Genomic DNA, 15,043 nt, shown 5'->3' on the forward strand with positions numbered 1-15,043 from the left:
GCCATGTCAAACCATGCCAGCCACATCTCCGCGCCAAGGCATGCCAACCACGCCAGCCACATCTCCGCGCCAAGGCATCCCAACCATGCCAGGCACACCACTGTGCCAATGTAAAACCATGCCAGCCACATCTTCGTGCCAAGGCATACCAACGATGCTAGCCACACCATGCGCCAATGGCATGCCAAACCCTTGGCCCCACCATGCCAAGCCAACCGCACCTTGCTTTGGCCCCAACCATGCTAGACGCACCATGATCCAATCGCATGCCAAACCCTTGGCCCCACAATGCCAAGCCAACCGCGCCTTGCCTTGACCCCAACCATACTGGCCACACCATGCGCCAATGGCATGCCAAACCCTTGGCCCCACCATGCCAAGACAACCACACCTTGCCTTGGCCCCACCATGCCAAGACGTCTGTACCAAACCCTTGGCCCCACTATGCCAAGTCATCCGCGCCATTGGCCTTGGCCCCACCATGCCGGCCTTCCCTATACGACTATCAAAACGAAGGTGTGCGACGATCAACGGCCACCCTTCCATCCTAGATGCAAATCCTAGCCGTCCAAGGTCGCCAAACAGCGCATGGTAACCTTTGGCCCAAAGCCCTAGTTTTGGCCACGCCAAACCGCGCCAAGGAATGCCATGCCACATGTGCCAATGGCATGCCAACCACCTTGCCGCGCCATACCATGCCGACCTTCCCCATGCGGCTACCAAAACGAAGGCGTGCGACGATCAACGGCCACCCTTCTATCCTGGATGAAAATCCTATCCGTCCAAGGTCGCCAAACAACACATGGTAACCTTTGGCCCAAAATCCTAGTTTTGGCCACGCCAAACCGCGCCAAGTCATGCCATGCCACATGTGCCAATGGCATGCCAACCACCTTGCCGCGCCATACCATGCCGACCTTCCCCATGCGGCTACCAAAACGAAGGCGTGCGACGATCAAAGGCCACCCTTCTATCCTGGATGCAAATCCTATCCATCCAAGGTCGCCAAACAACGCATGGTAACCTTTGGCCCCAAACCCTAGTTTTGGCCACGCCAAACCGCGCCAAGGCATGCCAAGACACATGTGCCAATGGCATGCCAACCACCATGCCGCACCACACCATGCCGGCCTTACCCATGCGGCTACCAAAACGAAGGCGTGCGACGATCAACGGCCACCCTTCCATCCTAGATGCAAATCCTAGCCGTCCAAGGTCGCCAAAAAATGCATGGTAACCTTTGGCCCAAAATCCTAGTTTTGGCCACGCAAAACCGCGCCAAGGCATGCCATGCCACATGTGCCTATGGCATTCCAACCACCTTGTCGTGCCATACCATGTCGGCCTTCCCTATGCGGTTACCAAAACGAAGGCCTGCAACAATCAACGACCACTTTTTCATCTAAGATGCACATCTTAGCCGTCCAAGGTTACCAGCTAACGCATGAAAACCTTTGTCCCTAGTTTGGTCGCGCCTAAACAAAATCAAAACCCTAACTTTTGGCGCGTCGAAACTGGGCCATATTAAAGCCATACTGATCATACTTTCATGCCACTGGCTACCAAACGAAAGATTGCAATAATCAACGACTATCTTCCTCTTAAGATGAAAAATCTCGGTCGTTGAAGGTCACCACCGAGCCGGCAAGTCTCCCAAGCTCAACTTTCCAGACAACAACAACATGCTACATGTTTCCCACGAAAACACTCGAGACATAAACACATGTCACAAACTGGGGGATGCTCATTGGGTATTGGTTTGGCGGTTTACAGCGTGCGGCGTACACTACGCTCGTTATTAGAAAGTTTCATAAGTATGAGGCGGTTAGTAAATACAGGGAGTAATGGTGAAACGCTTTCTTTTATGGAACATCAATTCCAAGCGTTACCGGTTACCACCTCCTCCCATTTACTCACCCTTTTTCCATTTTTTAATGAGACCAAAGTGCGTTTCACTTCGACTTGTATAAATAGGCATTACCTATTTCCACCAAACAACAAGTTCTGGTCAGGAGCATACAACACTCAGAAAACGTTTGCTAGCTTTCCCATCTATTAGCTTCCCACTTTCTGATACAAGTCACAAAACAACTACTCTTCCAGAATCAACTATTCTGGTCTCAACACTCTCTTCGCTTGTCTCCCCAAAACCAACCCTTTTCCTCCACTTTGTGACCGAAGCAAGTCTGGAACGAACATTTCTTGGTTTAGGCCGGACTTGTACAGATTGATCTCTCGAATCTAAAGTACTCCCTTGCAGTACATTGTTTCTGGTTTAGATTTGTTTCTCACCCACATCACACGAAATTACGGAAACCAGCAGAAACCGTTTTCATCCTCAAACAATTGGCGACCACAGTTGGAGATTGGTCTTTTGGTTACAATGTCAATTTTCAATCCTCGATCTCATACTTAGACGGTAAAGGAAAACGATCCACTCAGGGATCGACGACTCAGTTACCAGACAACCCGATTACCAGTCATGACACGGCAAAGGGCGACTGGGGACTTCCCAAAGGTTAAAAGCAAACGATCCGCCCAAGGATTGACGACTCGATTATCAAGTGACTCAGGGACGACTGGGGACTTTCCACAATTGCGGTGCTTCTCACAAAACTCGGACTTTCACCTGACTCATTTTTCGTTAGCAGATCCAAAAAACCGAGTAAGTCTTGCCTAAACAAAATACATGGTTTACTATTTCAAGTTTTCACGGGAATGATAAAACCGATAGCCATGTTATGTTTCATCCCAGTCATCTACCGACACGCAACGTTCACGGTTCCATATCTTCCCTAGGATGTCTGTGTCACTTACAATCATAACCAAAAACGACATCATCCTAAACAGTTCATCCTGAATAATAATCCAAAACCCTCATAGGTAACACCTGTCTGTCAACCTAAAAATCCATAAAATTAAAACCATAAAGCCAGGTGTTTCATTTTCCTTTAAAAAAAAACGAAACAGAAGAATTTCAGAAGATAAAAGTGCATTCAAAGGAATCCATTCAACGGTGTTTTGCTCTTCTCGAAGAAGGCGTCCTTCGACATTTGGAGGACCGCCTGTTTCAGCTCCAACTCGTTGGACAGTCTTTCGACCTCAGCCTCTATTTGTTTGGCCACGTCCGCAGAAGGACCTTCGGTCACCTTGGCCTGCAACTTTTGGATCTCAGAGAAACCCTAACGCCCAGTTCCCCGTGGAATCAGTCACCTACCCGTATGTACCTACTTTGCATAATAACGATTACCAGTCACTATTCATGAGGTAGCCGATGCTACTACAGTGATATTCGAAGAGAAGAATAATATTTCTACAGATTCATGGAAGGCATACCCATGTCTAGGATTTGCTCCCAAACAAGAAAACAAATTAAAAGAAACGCTGGAGTACATAACTGGAATACGCTTGCCCACTTTATTGCTACCACGCTACCGCTAACAGCAGGACGTGAGAACAAAGATACGAGATAAAAAGGAGAGCCAACCCCTTTCATACGCATAACACTTTTGGAATTTGAATAAGGAAATGATTTCCTATCTGAGCTACGTATGGAAAGAGGCAACTGGGCCCGCAAGAACAAGTCTGCGCCCACGCCAATCCAACGCCGTGACAAGCCAACAATCCGCGCCATGCCCAGACAACAGTCCGTACCATACCAAATCCAAGCCAGCGTCCACGCCAAGCCAGCGCCCATTCCAAGCCGATCCAGCGCTAACAACTTGCATCTTTTCAGCGCCAGCAGCTTGCATCCTTCCAGCGCTAAAAACTTGCATCTTTCTAGCGCCAGCAGATTGCATCCTTTCCAGCGCCAGCAGCTTGCATCCTTTCCAGCGCTAACAACTTGCATCTTTACACCAGCTTGCATCTTTCCAGCGCTAACAGCTTGTATCTTCCCAGCGCCAGGAGCTTGCATCCTTCCAGCGTCGCTTTTTGAACGACCAGTAGAAGGGAATCAAAAATCTAATTTCATCACACGTAAAGATCAGGAACGACTTCTCCAAAATCGAAGCAAAGAAAATCAGCAACCCCCTGAGTTCACAAAGACTCTCTTCCTGTCAGGAGCTGCATGATTTCCGGGGACTTCGCCCACAAAATCATGCAGTCTATGATGAAACACTTATGTGAGATTTTGTAGGCGCAGAGTCAAGACATATTCGAAGCCCTCAACCGCACTGCATCAGGGAAGCAACTGTTTCCAACCAGAGAAGCGGTTCCCAAACCCCAACCTCTCCTGGAAAGCACGATTGATAGATGGAACTGGGGACTCCTAATCATTGTTCGCTTGAAGGGTTTCCAGTTTGACAACACACTGATTAACGTAGACGCTCAGCTTCAACGTTCGCTCCAACAGCCGCTTCACTTCAACGTTCGCTCCGACAGCCGCTCTGCTTCAACGCTCGCTCAAGCAGCCGCTCCGCTTCAGTGTTCTTTCCATAAGCTGCTCCAGAATCCGAAGCCGAAGCTTCAGCGTTTGGATTCTTAAGTTTCAACATCCTTTCCAAGAGACGAAGCTGCTTCAACGCCGTTTCTTCCTGCAAAGGGTCGTACCACCACGCTCCCCATGTCAAAGATCATGATCACAGCCAGCCAACCTTCGTAGTCATGACCGCTTTTTGATCCATCTCGCCAAAACTCGTGAACATGGACAGTTTGCTCGCTTACGCGTCCAACCAATACTTTTACTTCCATGGATGCCCATACAATTCCAGCCAACCTAATTTGTTACCACGAAAATGTAGTCTCTTCTGATTACATCTGCTACCAAGAACTGTTGCCGCTCATTTGTTGATACCAGCCAGAGATTCACCACAGCAGTAATCACTACAAAAGTAACCTGTACTCCTCCATATTTTAAGTTCCACGTGGAAGAAGTAACAAAATCACCAGTACGAACGCACGATGGCGATGTATTTATCATGGTCAACCCACTGACCATACAAGATGGAAACATGTAAACCATACTTGGGGACTGAGGATATACACGAAATCCCTTCACTGTCAAATCTCAGAAGAGACGTTCAACCAAAAGATCATAGCCACAACAAGGTCATCTACTCTTCAAGGGTGCAGCGCAAGAAAATCATCACCTATATATCCATAAGACGCCTTCAACACTTTACAAGGCCGCGGAGGATCCCAAGCCTGCTCAGAGGAAAACAACTTCAGAAACTGAAGAAAAATGCGACTGGAGACTGCTCATCGCAGTCCATCCCGACGACCATCAAAGACTCATGAGATAACTCCAGAGACGCGGCTGAAACATTTTCTTGAAGAAACAGAGGGAGCCATGATAAACAACATAACTCTCTCATTCCTACCACTTCACTATCCAGGATATTTCATCATGTGATATTCTAATCACCCCAGCGTCATATCAAGGAGAGTACGATGAGCTTATATCAAATCCCGTGGACGTGGATTCAAGGCGATGCAATGAAACTAGGCTACACATGGGGACTACCAACATGGGACGCTTTCACTCACCTCAACCAGGTTATTTCTGATTTCAACATCATCACTGTCGAAGTTTTACGAGCCGCAGGAATTTCTCAACATGAAGCCGTACATGTGCACCGAAGACTCCAAATGCACGCCACAAAGACACATTCACATATTCGGCCAAGCCATCGGATCTAACAGAAGCATAACTGGGGACTGCTCACCACATCACATTCTATACGATAGTCCAAGATTCGGAAGATGGTTCGAAGGATGCCACTTGGATCCAAGTCCTTGAAGACTTGATAGTAGCACATCGCCAACGAAACGTCTCCCAACTCATCTATTTCATCCAGTGTCTCCGGAAGATTTCGACCAATACAAGCATCCACAACATATTGTCATCGCGATCAGAGGGTCCAGGCACTAGACAACTTAAAATCAAGGATGGACCGAAAACACAACCACATTCATCCGTCCCAAGAATGCAATGGAGTTTGATAAATTTTGGAATCCACTGGAGAGACACTGCAGACGAAAGCACGGATCCGGACGAGTAACAGAAAACAAAAGAAGGTCAATATCTCTTTTCATGCGGATGGAGTTTTTAGAGTTTAAACAAAATAAAGATTCCTTCTTGATCCATGAAACGGATGACTGGGCGCGGCTATGCCACCTCGGGCCCGCAACATCCCTCCTGAGTTCTTCCTGAATTTTACCGTCGAGATGTTTTCACCTTCCGAACGAGCTGACTCCAAATGCACGCCACAAAGACACATTCACATATTCGGTCAAGCCATCAGATCTAACAGAAGCATAACTGGGGACTGCTCACCACATCCCATTCTATACGATAGTCCAAGATTCGGAAGATGGTTCGAAGGATGCCACTTGGATCCAAGTCCTTGAAGACTTGATAGTAGCACATCGCCAACGAAAGCACGGATCCGGACGAGTAACATAAAACAAAAAAAGGTCAATATCTCTTTTCATGCGGACGGAGTTTCTAGAGTTTGAACAAAATAAAGATTCCTTCTTGATCCATGAAACGGATGACTGGGCGCGGCTATGCCACCTCGGGCCCGCAACATCCCTCCTGAGTTCTTCCTGAATTTTACTATCGAGCTGTTTTCACCTTCCGAACGAGCTCAAAACCTAAATATTCCCTCGGAAGGAGATAGGAAATTCTTTTTTGTTTAGAATGGAGGGGCGTACCGTCAAAACCCGAGTTCGTACGAGAATTCTACGGCGATTCTAGTAAAGGGCGCTAATTAGGGTTTCAGCATGCTAAAATCTGAAGCAAGTTGTTAACTTCCCGAAGCCAGTCGTCACCTTCCCAGGGAACTGAAGCAAGTTTTTATCTTCCTGAATCAAATCATCATCTTCCCACGGAACTAAAGCAAGCTGCCATCATTCCACGGGCCCACAATTCTTCCTGAATTTTACTGTCGAGATGTTTTCACCTCCTGAACGAGCTCAAAACCTAAATATTCCCGAGTAGGGAGATAGGAAATTCTTTTTCGTTCATAATGGAGGGGCGGACCGTCAAAATCCGAGTTCTTATGAGAATTCTACAGCGATTCTAGTAAAGGGCGCTAATTAGGGTTTCGGCATGCCAAACCCTAATCAGACAAAGTTGCCATCATCCCATGAAACTGAAGCCGGTCTTCATCCTTCCACGGAACTGAATCCAGTCGTCATCCTTCCAAGGAACTCAAGCTAGCTACACTCCAAGCCGAGCAACGCAAGCAGCTCCATTTCAAGACGACAAATGCTGACGACTCTCATTCCAAGCCGACCAACGCCTGCGGCTCCCATTCCAAACCGACCAACGCCTGCGGATCCCATTCTAAGTCGACCAACGCCTGCAGCTCCCATTCCAAGCCGACCAATGCATGCGGCTACCATTCCAAGCCGACCAACGCCTGCGGCTCCCATTTCAAGCCGACCAATGCCTGTGGTTCCCATTCCAAGTCGACCAACACCAGCGGCTCCGCTCAAGCCGCACCAACACCGACAACTCGCTAATCCAGCACATCCGCGTTCCCTAGCCCAGTCAAGATGACGCGTGACCAAGCCAAGCCGACAGTCTGCATCTCAACCAGCAACCGCCTCTACCATTTCAAGGTCTATCCAGTAACACCACGAGTAGATTTTACGCAAGGCCGCCAACACAAGAATCACGAATTCTCCTTACCTCTCGAAAAAGGTCAGTCGGGTCTTCCTGACCATCTTTTCATGACTTGCCATTTCGATTTTGTCCTGGCCTGTCACCATCTTATGCTTACCTCGCAACAATGCTCCTGTTCCGAGCTAAGCAGGGGACTTAATGTTGATGTTGGTTTTTAGCTTAGGGTTAAAATCGTAAAACCTTACATCTGACATGACGTCACTATAACCACTAGCGCATTTATTGAATCATTCAACATACCTACGTAAGAATTACCAGGGTACCTTTTTTTATACATGTGTCATGTTCCACGACAGAACCCTTAGTATTGACCGACATCATCTTCGTACATACCAAAACCTAATTCTCATGCTACCGCGCCAAGGCATGCCAACCATGCCAGCCGCACCACTGTGCCAATGGCAAACCATGCCAGCCACATCTCCGCGCCAAGGCATGCCAACCATGCCATCCGTACCACTGTGCCAATGGCAAACCATGCCAGCCACATCTCCGCGCCAAGGCATGCCAACCATGCCAGCCGCACCACTGTGTCAACGGCAAACCATGCCAGCCACATCTCCGCGCCAAGGAATACCAACCATGCCAGCCGCACCACTGTGCCAATGGCAAACCATGCTAGCCTAACCATGCGCCAATGGCATGCCAAACCCTTGGCCCCACCATGCCAAGCCAACAACACCTTGCCTTGGCCCCAACCATGCTAGCCGCACCATGCGCCAATGGCATGCCAAACCCTTGTCCCCACCATGCCAAGCCAACCGCACCTTGCCTTGGCCCCAACCATGCTAGCCGCACCATGCGCCAATGGCATGCCAAACCCTTGTCCCCACCATGCCAAGCCAACCGCGCCTTGCCTTGGCCCCAACCATGCTATCCGCACCATGCGCCAATGGCATGCCAAACCCTTGGCCCCAGCATGCCAAGCCAACCGCACCTTGCCTTGGCCCCACCATGCCAAGCCGTCCGTACCAAACCCTTGGCCCCACTATGCCAAGCCATCTGCGCTATTGGCCTTGGCCCCACCATGCCGATCTTCCCTATGCGGCTACCAAAACGAAGGCGTGCGACGATAAATGGCCACCCTTCCATCCTAGATGCAAATCCTAGCCGTCCAAGGTCACCAAAAAACGCATGGTAACCTTTGGCCCAAAACCCTAGATTTGGCCATGCCATGGCACATGTGCCAATGGCATGCCAACCACCTTGTCGAGCCATACCATGCCGGCCTTCCCTATGTGGCTACCAAAACGAAGGCCTGTAGCAATCAACGACCACTTTTTCATCTAAGATGCATATCTTAGCCGCTCGAGGTTACCAGCTAACACATGGCAACCTTTGGCCCTAGTTTGGTCGCGCATAAACAAAGCCAAAACCCTAACTTTTGGCCGCGCCTAAACTGGGCCATATTAAAGCCATACTAATCATACTTTCATGCCACCGGTTACCAAACGAAAGGTTGCAATAATCAACGGTTACCTTCCTCTTAAGATGCAAAATCTCGACCGTTGAAGGTCACCACCGAGCCGGAAAGTCTCCCAAGCTCAACTTGCCAGACAACAAAAACATGCTACATGTTTTCCACAAAAACACTCGAGACATCAACACATGTCACAAACTTGGGGGATGCTCATTGGGTATTGGTTTGGCGGTTTACAACGTGCGGCGTACACTACGCTCGTTATTAGAAAGTGTCATAAGGATGAGGCGGTTAGTAAATACAGGGAGTAATGGTGAAACGCTTTCTTTTATGAAACATCAATTCCAAGCATTACCGGTTACCACCTCCTCCCATTTACTCACCCGTTTTCCATTTCTTAATGATACCAGAGTACGTTTGACTTCGACTTGTATAAATAGGCATTACATATTTCCACCGAACAACAAGTTCTGGTCAGGAGCATACAACACTCAGAAAACGTTTGCTAGCTTTCCCATCTGTTAGCTTCCCACTTTCTGATACAAGTCACAAAACAACTATTTTTCCAGAATCAACTATTCTGGTCTCAACACTCTTTTCGCTTCCCTACCCAAAACTAACCCTTCTCCTCCACTTTGTGACCGAAGCAAGTCTGGAACGACCATTTATTGGTTTAGGCCGGACTTGTACAAATTTATCTCTCGAATATAAAGTACTCCCTTGCAGTACATTGTTTAGGGTTTAGATTTGTTTCTCACCCACATAACATGAAATTACCGAAACCAGCAGAAACCGTTTTCACCCTCAAACACTTGCCTATCGGAGATATCAATCTCAAGCCAATCAATCTGATTGTACTCGTACGATAGAAGATGCAATATCAGATCACACAACTACGATAAAAGTAGTATCGGTTTGGCTTTATAATCCCAATGAAGTCTTTAAGTTGTTAACCTGGTTTTAGAAGAAGAAAACCAAAGGTTAAAGGAGAACCGACTCTAGTATGCAAACTAGTATCATACGTAAGGTGTGGGGATTAGTTTTGCACAATACTAGATGTCTCATTTATAGTCTTTTAAATCAGGGTTTGCAATTAGGTTACCTTGGTAACAAAGCAATCAATATCCACCGTTAGATGAAAACCTGATTTAGATTCAAGCTAATATTTTTCAACCGTTGGATCGAAAACTTAGCTTGTTATACACACTTGAAAATGCACGCTTCTAGGTTTGGTAACCGTACCCAAACGTATGCACTTGTTGGTTCAACAATAGTTAACCAAATGGTTAGCCATATGAGCATTTCATATCAACCATGTTCTTCTTCACCATAACTAGTTCGAATGACTTCAAATGAATTAGTTAGAGAGTTTTTCGATTGCAAGTAAATCTCATGTACTACACAAGACAAAGTTGAAGCAAAGATGATTTGATTCACTTGAATCGGTTCATGAACTTTTATAACCACGGTTTGAAAACTGCATTCCTTAGTCTTTTTTAAGTTTAAGTTCAGAAATCGTCTTCAGATATATAACCTTCTCAAGTTCGCAGACTAGGTTCGCGGACTTAAGTTACCGGGCAGAGTTTACAAACTCCAGCAGAAATTCTCGGGTTTGAGCACTTCTCCGGTTCGCGGACTTAGCTTCACGCAAGTAGTTTGTCAACTCCAGCAGATATTCTCGGGTTTTAGAACTTCAGCAGTTAGGGGACTGAGTTTGTGGACTTGGCTCACGCCATTCTTCCGGTTCTCTTGATCAACAAAGTTCGCAAACTTTGGTTCAAGGAATAGGACTTATACATAAATTTGTTTCCACAACGATGCTTATGTACACCATTGGTTATGTAATATAAACTCTCATTCCAATCATTGAAACATTCTTAGAGGACGTTATACAGTTGTTACACCATTTCTCGGCAAAGCAATTTTCAAGATGATTGAAACATATCATGACTTTCGTCACATGGTAAAGATAAACTTGATCGAAGCGAAAAGCTTACCAACACATATTTCGAGATATAAATAGGTGAGGTATACTCGGCTTGAAATACCAAATGTTTATAATCCATGTCTATATATATATAGCATAAGAATTATTGTCTCAAAGAGTAGGAGATAGAGTAGATAGACTTTTGAGTGAAAGATAAGTTCAATTCTTCACATACCTTTTTGTCGAGAAGTTCCACCGGTTCCTTGAGTAGTTCTTCTACTTGTATGATGAATCGCCATGAAGTCCTTGAGCTCAACTATACTTTTTATCCTAGTCCGAGACTTAGCTATAATAGACTAAAAATCAAGACATATAGTTTTGATCACTAACATTGACAAACATGCTTGAGATAGCAACACATGCGAGTTCGACCGAGCAATGCTCTAACAGGTTCTATCATACGAGTATAATTGTAATAATTGGCTTAAGATTTCTATCTCCGATAGGCAAGATAAAAAGTAATCACAAACATCTTCGTCTCATTGTTTGTGATTCCACAATATATTTTTTCGCTGCGTCGATTAAGACTATTGTGAGGTGATTGATAATACTAGGCTGTTCTTCGGGAATATAAGTGTGGTTTATCAATTGGTTCTTGTTCACCTTCATTTCTATCAAAAGACGGAACAAAACTCATAGGTATATTCGTGGGAGATGGATTTATCTATTACCGTAGATTTTTCTGTGTGATACAAATTTGTTTATTAAGTCTTCGACTTTGGGTCGTAGCAACTCTTAGTTGTGGGTGAGATCAGCTAAGGGAATCAAGTACGTAGTATCCTGCTGGGATCAGAGATGTAGGAGCATAACTGTACCTTGGATCAGTGTGAGATTTAGGGATGAACATGGTTCCGGTTTTCCATTGAAAACCGACCGAACCAGACCAATAAGGAAGAAACCGAACCAAACCATTTAGATTTGGATTGGTTATGTTAAGAAAACTTGAAAACCGACATTACTGGTTTGGTTTTGGTTTGACTAGAAACCGAACCAAAAACCATTGGAAAACCGACAAATATAGGTTGTTGATTAAAATATGATAGATTTAATCTACCCCGTCCATCGCACACTTGGTAAACCTAAATTCCTAAACTCTAACCTACACACCCCGTTCATTTTTTTCTTTATCTTTTTCAGTTCTTCTTCTCTTTCGTCTCCAGTAGCGAGAAGCAGAAAAACCCTCTCCATTTTATACACCGCCACACCATTCCACCACCATCTCTAGCCGTAATGAAACCACCACCCTAGTTCAATCTTCTCTTCGTCTTTAAGTTTAAGCAGTACCCTCGTTTTTCTTCTTCTTCTCAATCTTCTCAGTTCTCATATGTACTGAAATTCTCAATCTTAGAAACATCTTCTCACTTGTCACGTAACCAAATCGATTATCTAGGTCAACTATTTTCATCATTAGAAGGTACTTCAACTCAATGGTGATGATAATTTTGATGATTTAAGATTATAATTTATAATTTTAAAAACTAGGATTTACTAAAATTGACTTTGCAGGTTCCCTTTGATTCAATCATGGAAGATTCACAATCAACACCCGTTAGTTCCTATTTCTCAACTAGTTTGGGTTTGATTCTGGTTTTGATAATTAGACTGTGAATTTGGATTATCAATTTTGCTATATAAAAATCTAACATGTGAACATAATAATAGTCTAATGACGTTGTAATCCTAATACGTAATCTGACAGAGGTCATAGGCTAAACTGTGTGCAGCAGACAGACCCATAAAGTCAGAAACAACAAAAATAATAATGTTCTTGGATGTTATCTGATTTACCCAATTGATATGAAATATTCTTACATGACAGATCAGTTTTCATTACCCAACAGATGTTCTTGTACTGTGATATGTTTTTTTACATGTTATCTGATTTGAATTTCTGCCTTGTTTATATTCAGGCTTCCGTTAACTCAAATGCAATGTTGCCACCACTACCTCCTCTTCCAAGATCTTCTAATGCCAGTACAGAAGTTAGTTCAAATGGACAAGTACCAACTCCAGGTGAAGCTCCATCTGCACCAGCTGCCAATGTTTCCGAAGCTGGTTCCATGACTACTACACCAGCTGCTAAGAAGCGGAAGAAAACTTCATGGGTATGGGAGCACATTATTCAATACCCTGGACCTGTAATGAGGGATTTTAAGGCTCTATTCGAAGAGTGCTGGGATGTCCAATTGAGTCTTGGAAACTCAACAGTTGTAACGGATAGTAGTGGTGGTTATTATTGGCACTGAATTAGATGATGGAGAAGATTGTGCTATAGCCGCCCTTATGGCAGAGAGAGCAAGAGAAGAAGCAGAAGGTGTTGATGATGAAGGGAAAACTGAGCTGGAGGATTATTTGAAAGAGAAAAGAGAACCGTGTAACGAGAAAGTTTCTTTTGATATTTTAGGTTGGTGGAAGACGAACTCGACTAAGTATCCTACTTTGGCACTAATGGCAAGAGGTATGTTGGCTATACCTATTTCTTCAGTGGCATCCGAATTAGCTTTTAGCACTGGGAGACGTATTCTCGATCCATATTGAAGTTCTTTATTTCCCACAACAGTTGAGGCATTGATTTGTTCCCAGAATTGGTTGAAGACGCCGATTGATCTTGATATTTCTGCCTCGGGACCAGAAGAAGAAGTTGATTCAGGTATTATTCCATTTGCTTATTTGTTTCTAGAATTTTAAGACAATGTATACTAACTAATTGTTTATTTGTTCATTTTCTTGTAGAATTTTTGAACACTCTCTCAAAGTCAATGTTCGTAAAAATAGTAGAGGATGAGGATTAATGGATACCAAGGTCATTCAATAATAGATTTAGTCTATTTGTAATTATCATCATCATATTACTAATGAGAACCTTCTTATGTGTTAACCTCATACTCGTTGTGATTATGATTACCATGCTTGTATGTGGGTTTGCTTGTGACGAATCTTTCATGTGATTAGGTACATGAAGTGTCAGACCAAGAAATTCTTGAAGAACCACAATGTCACAGATTAGTTGAGAGTCATTGAGGCAATGTTCCTGACAAATTTGGAGTTGCAAATGTAGTTATGAATTTTGGAATTTGGAATTTGGAGTTTATGCTTATGTTTTCTGAATTTGTAATGTTTATGTCTTGAACTGTGCGTAAAAACTTGAGTTATGAACTATGCTTGTGTGTTTATTACATTGTGTAGGTAGGTTAGAAAAATTCAACTGTGATTTTTTCTCTGTTGAGATTTGAATTGTCAGTTTTCTGAAACTGAAATACAACCGGTTTTTCATTAACCCAATGGAACAAACCGAAACCGGCTAAAACCATTAAGAAACCGAACCAATGGTTAATGGTTCGGTTATGGAAAGATTTCTTAGAAACCGAGTAGTATTGGTATTGGTTTGGTTTGGCTGGAAACCGAGCCGAAACCGACCATGGACAACCCTAGTGAGATTGTTTGGGGTTCAACTACAGTCCAGACCGAAGTTACTTTGGAGTAGGCTAGTGTCTTTAGCGGCTTAATACAACGTGTGTTCAATCTGGACTAGGTCCCGGGGTTTTTCTGCATTTGCAGTTTCCTTGTTAACAAAATTCTGGTGTCTGTGTTATTTTTATTTCCGCATTATATTGTTTATCTTTATAATTGAAATATCACAGGTTGTGCGTTAGGATTAATAAATTCGAATATCCAACCTTTAGTTGTTGATTTAAATTGATTGACACTTGGATATTGGTCTTTGGTACCATCCAAGTTATCTCCCTTTGATAAAGACTCGCAGATTTCTATTTGCTTGAGTATATATCAAATCGAGAGATTTAGATATAAATTCTTTGATGTACTTTTATCTAGATTGAGTCTGACTGTCTAGTTGATTCTGTAGAAAGTATATTAGAGTTTGTCCATACATACTGCTAAGCGAAATATTGGGTGTGGTTGTTAGACCCCCGCTTTTTCAATTGGTATCAGAGCAGGCAAACACGTTAAAGACCTTATAAGTCCGTGTTTGTAGCGATCTGAT

Source organism: Papaver somniferum, chromosome 2 (genome assembly GCF_003573695.1).
Source record: "Papaver somniferum cultivar HN1 chromosome 2, ASM357369v1, whole genome shotgun sequence".
Taxonomy (NCBI): Eukaryota; Viridiplantae; Streptophyta; class Magnoliopsida; order Ranunculales; family Papaveraceae; genus Papaver; species Papaver somniferum.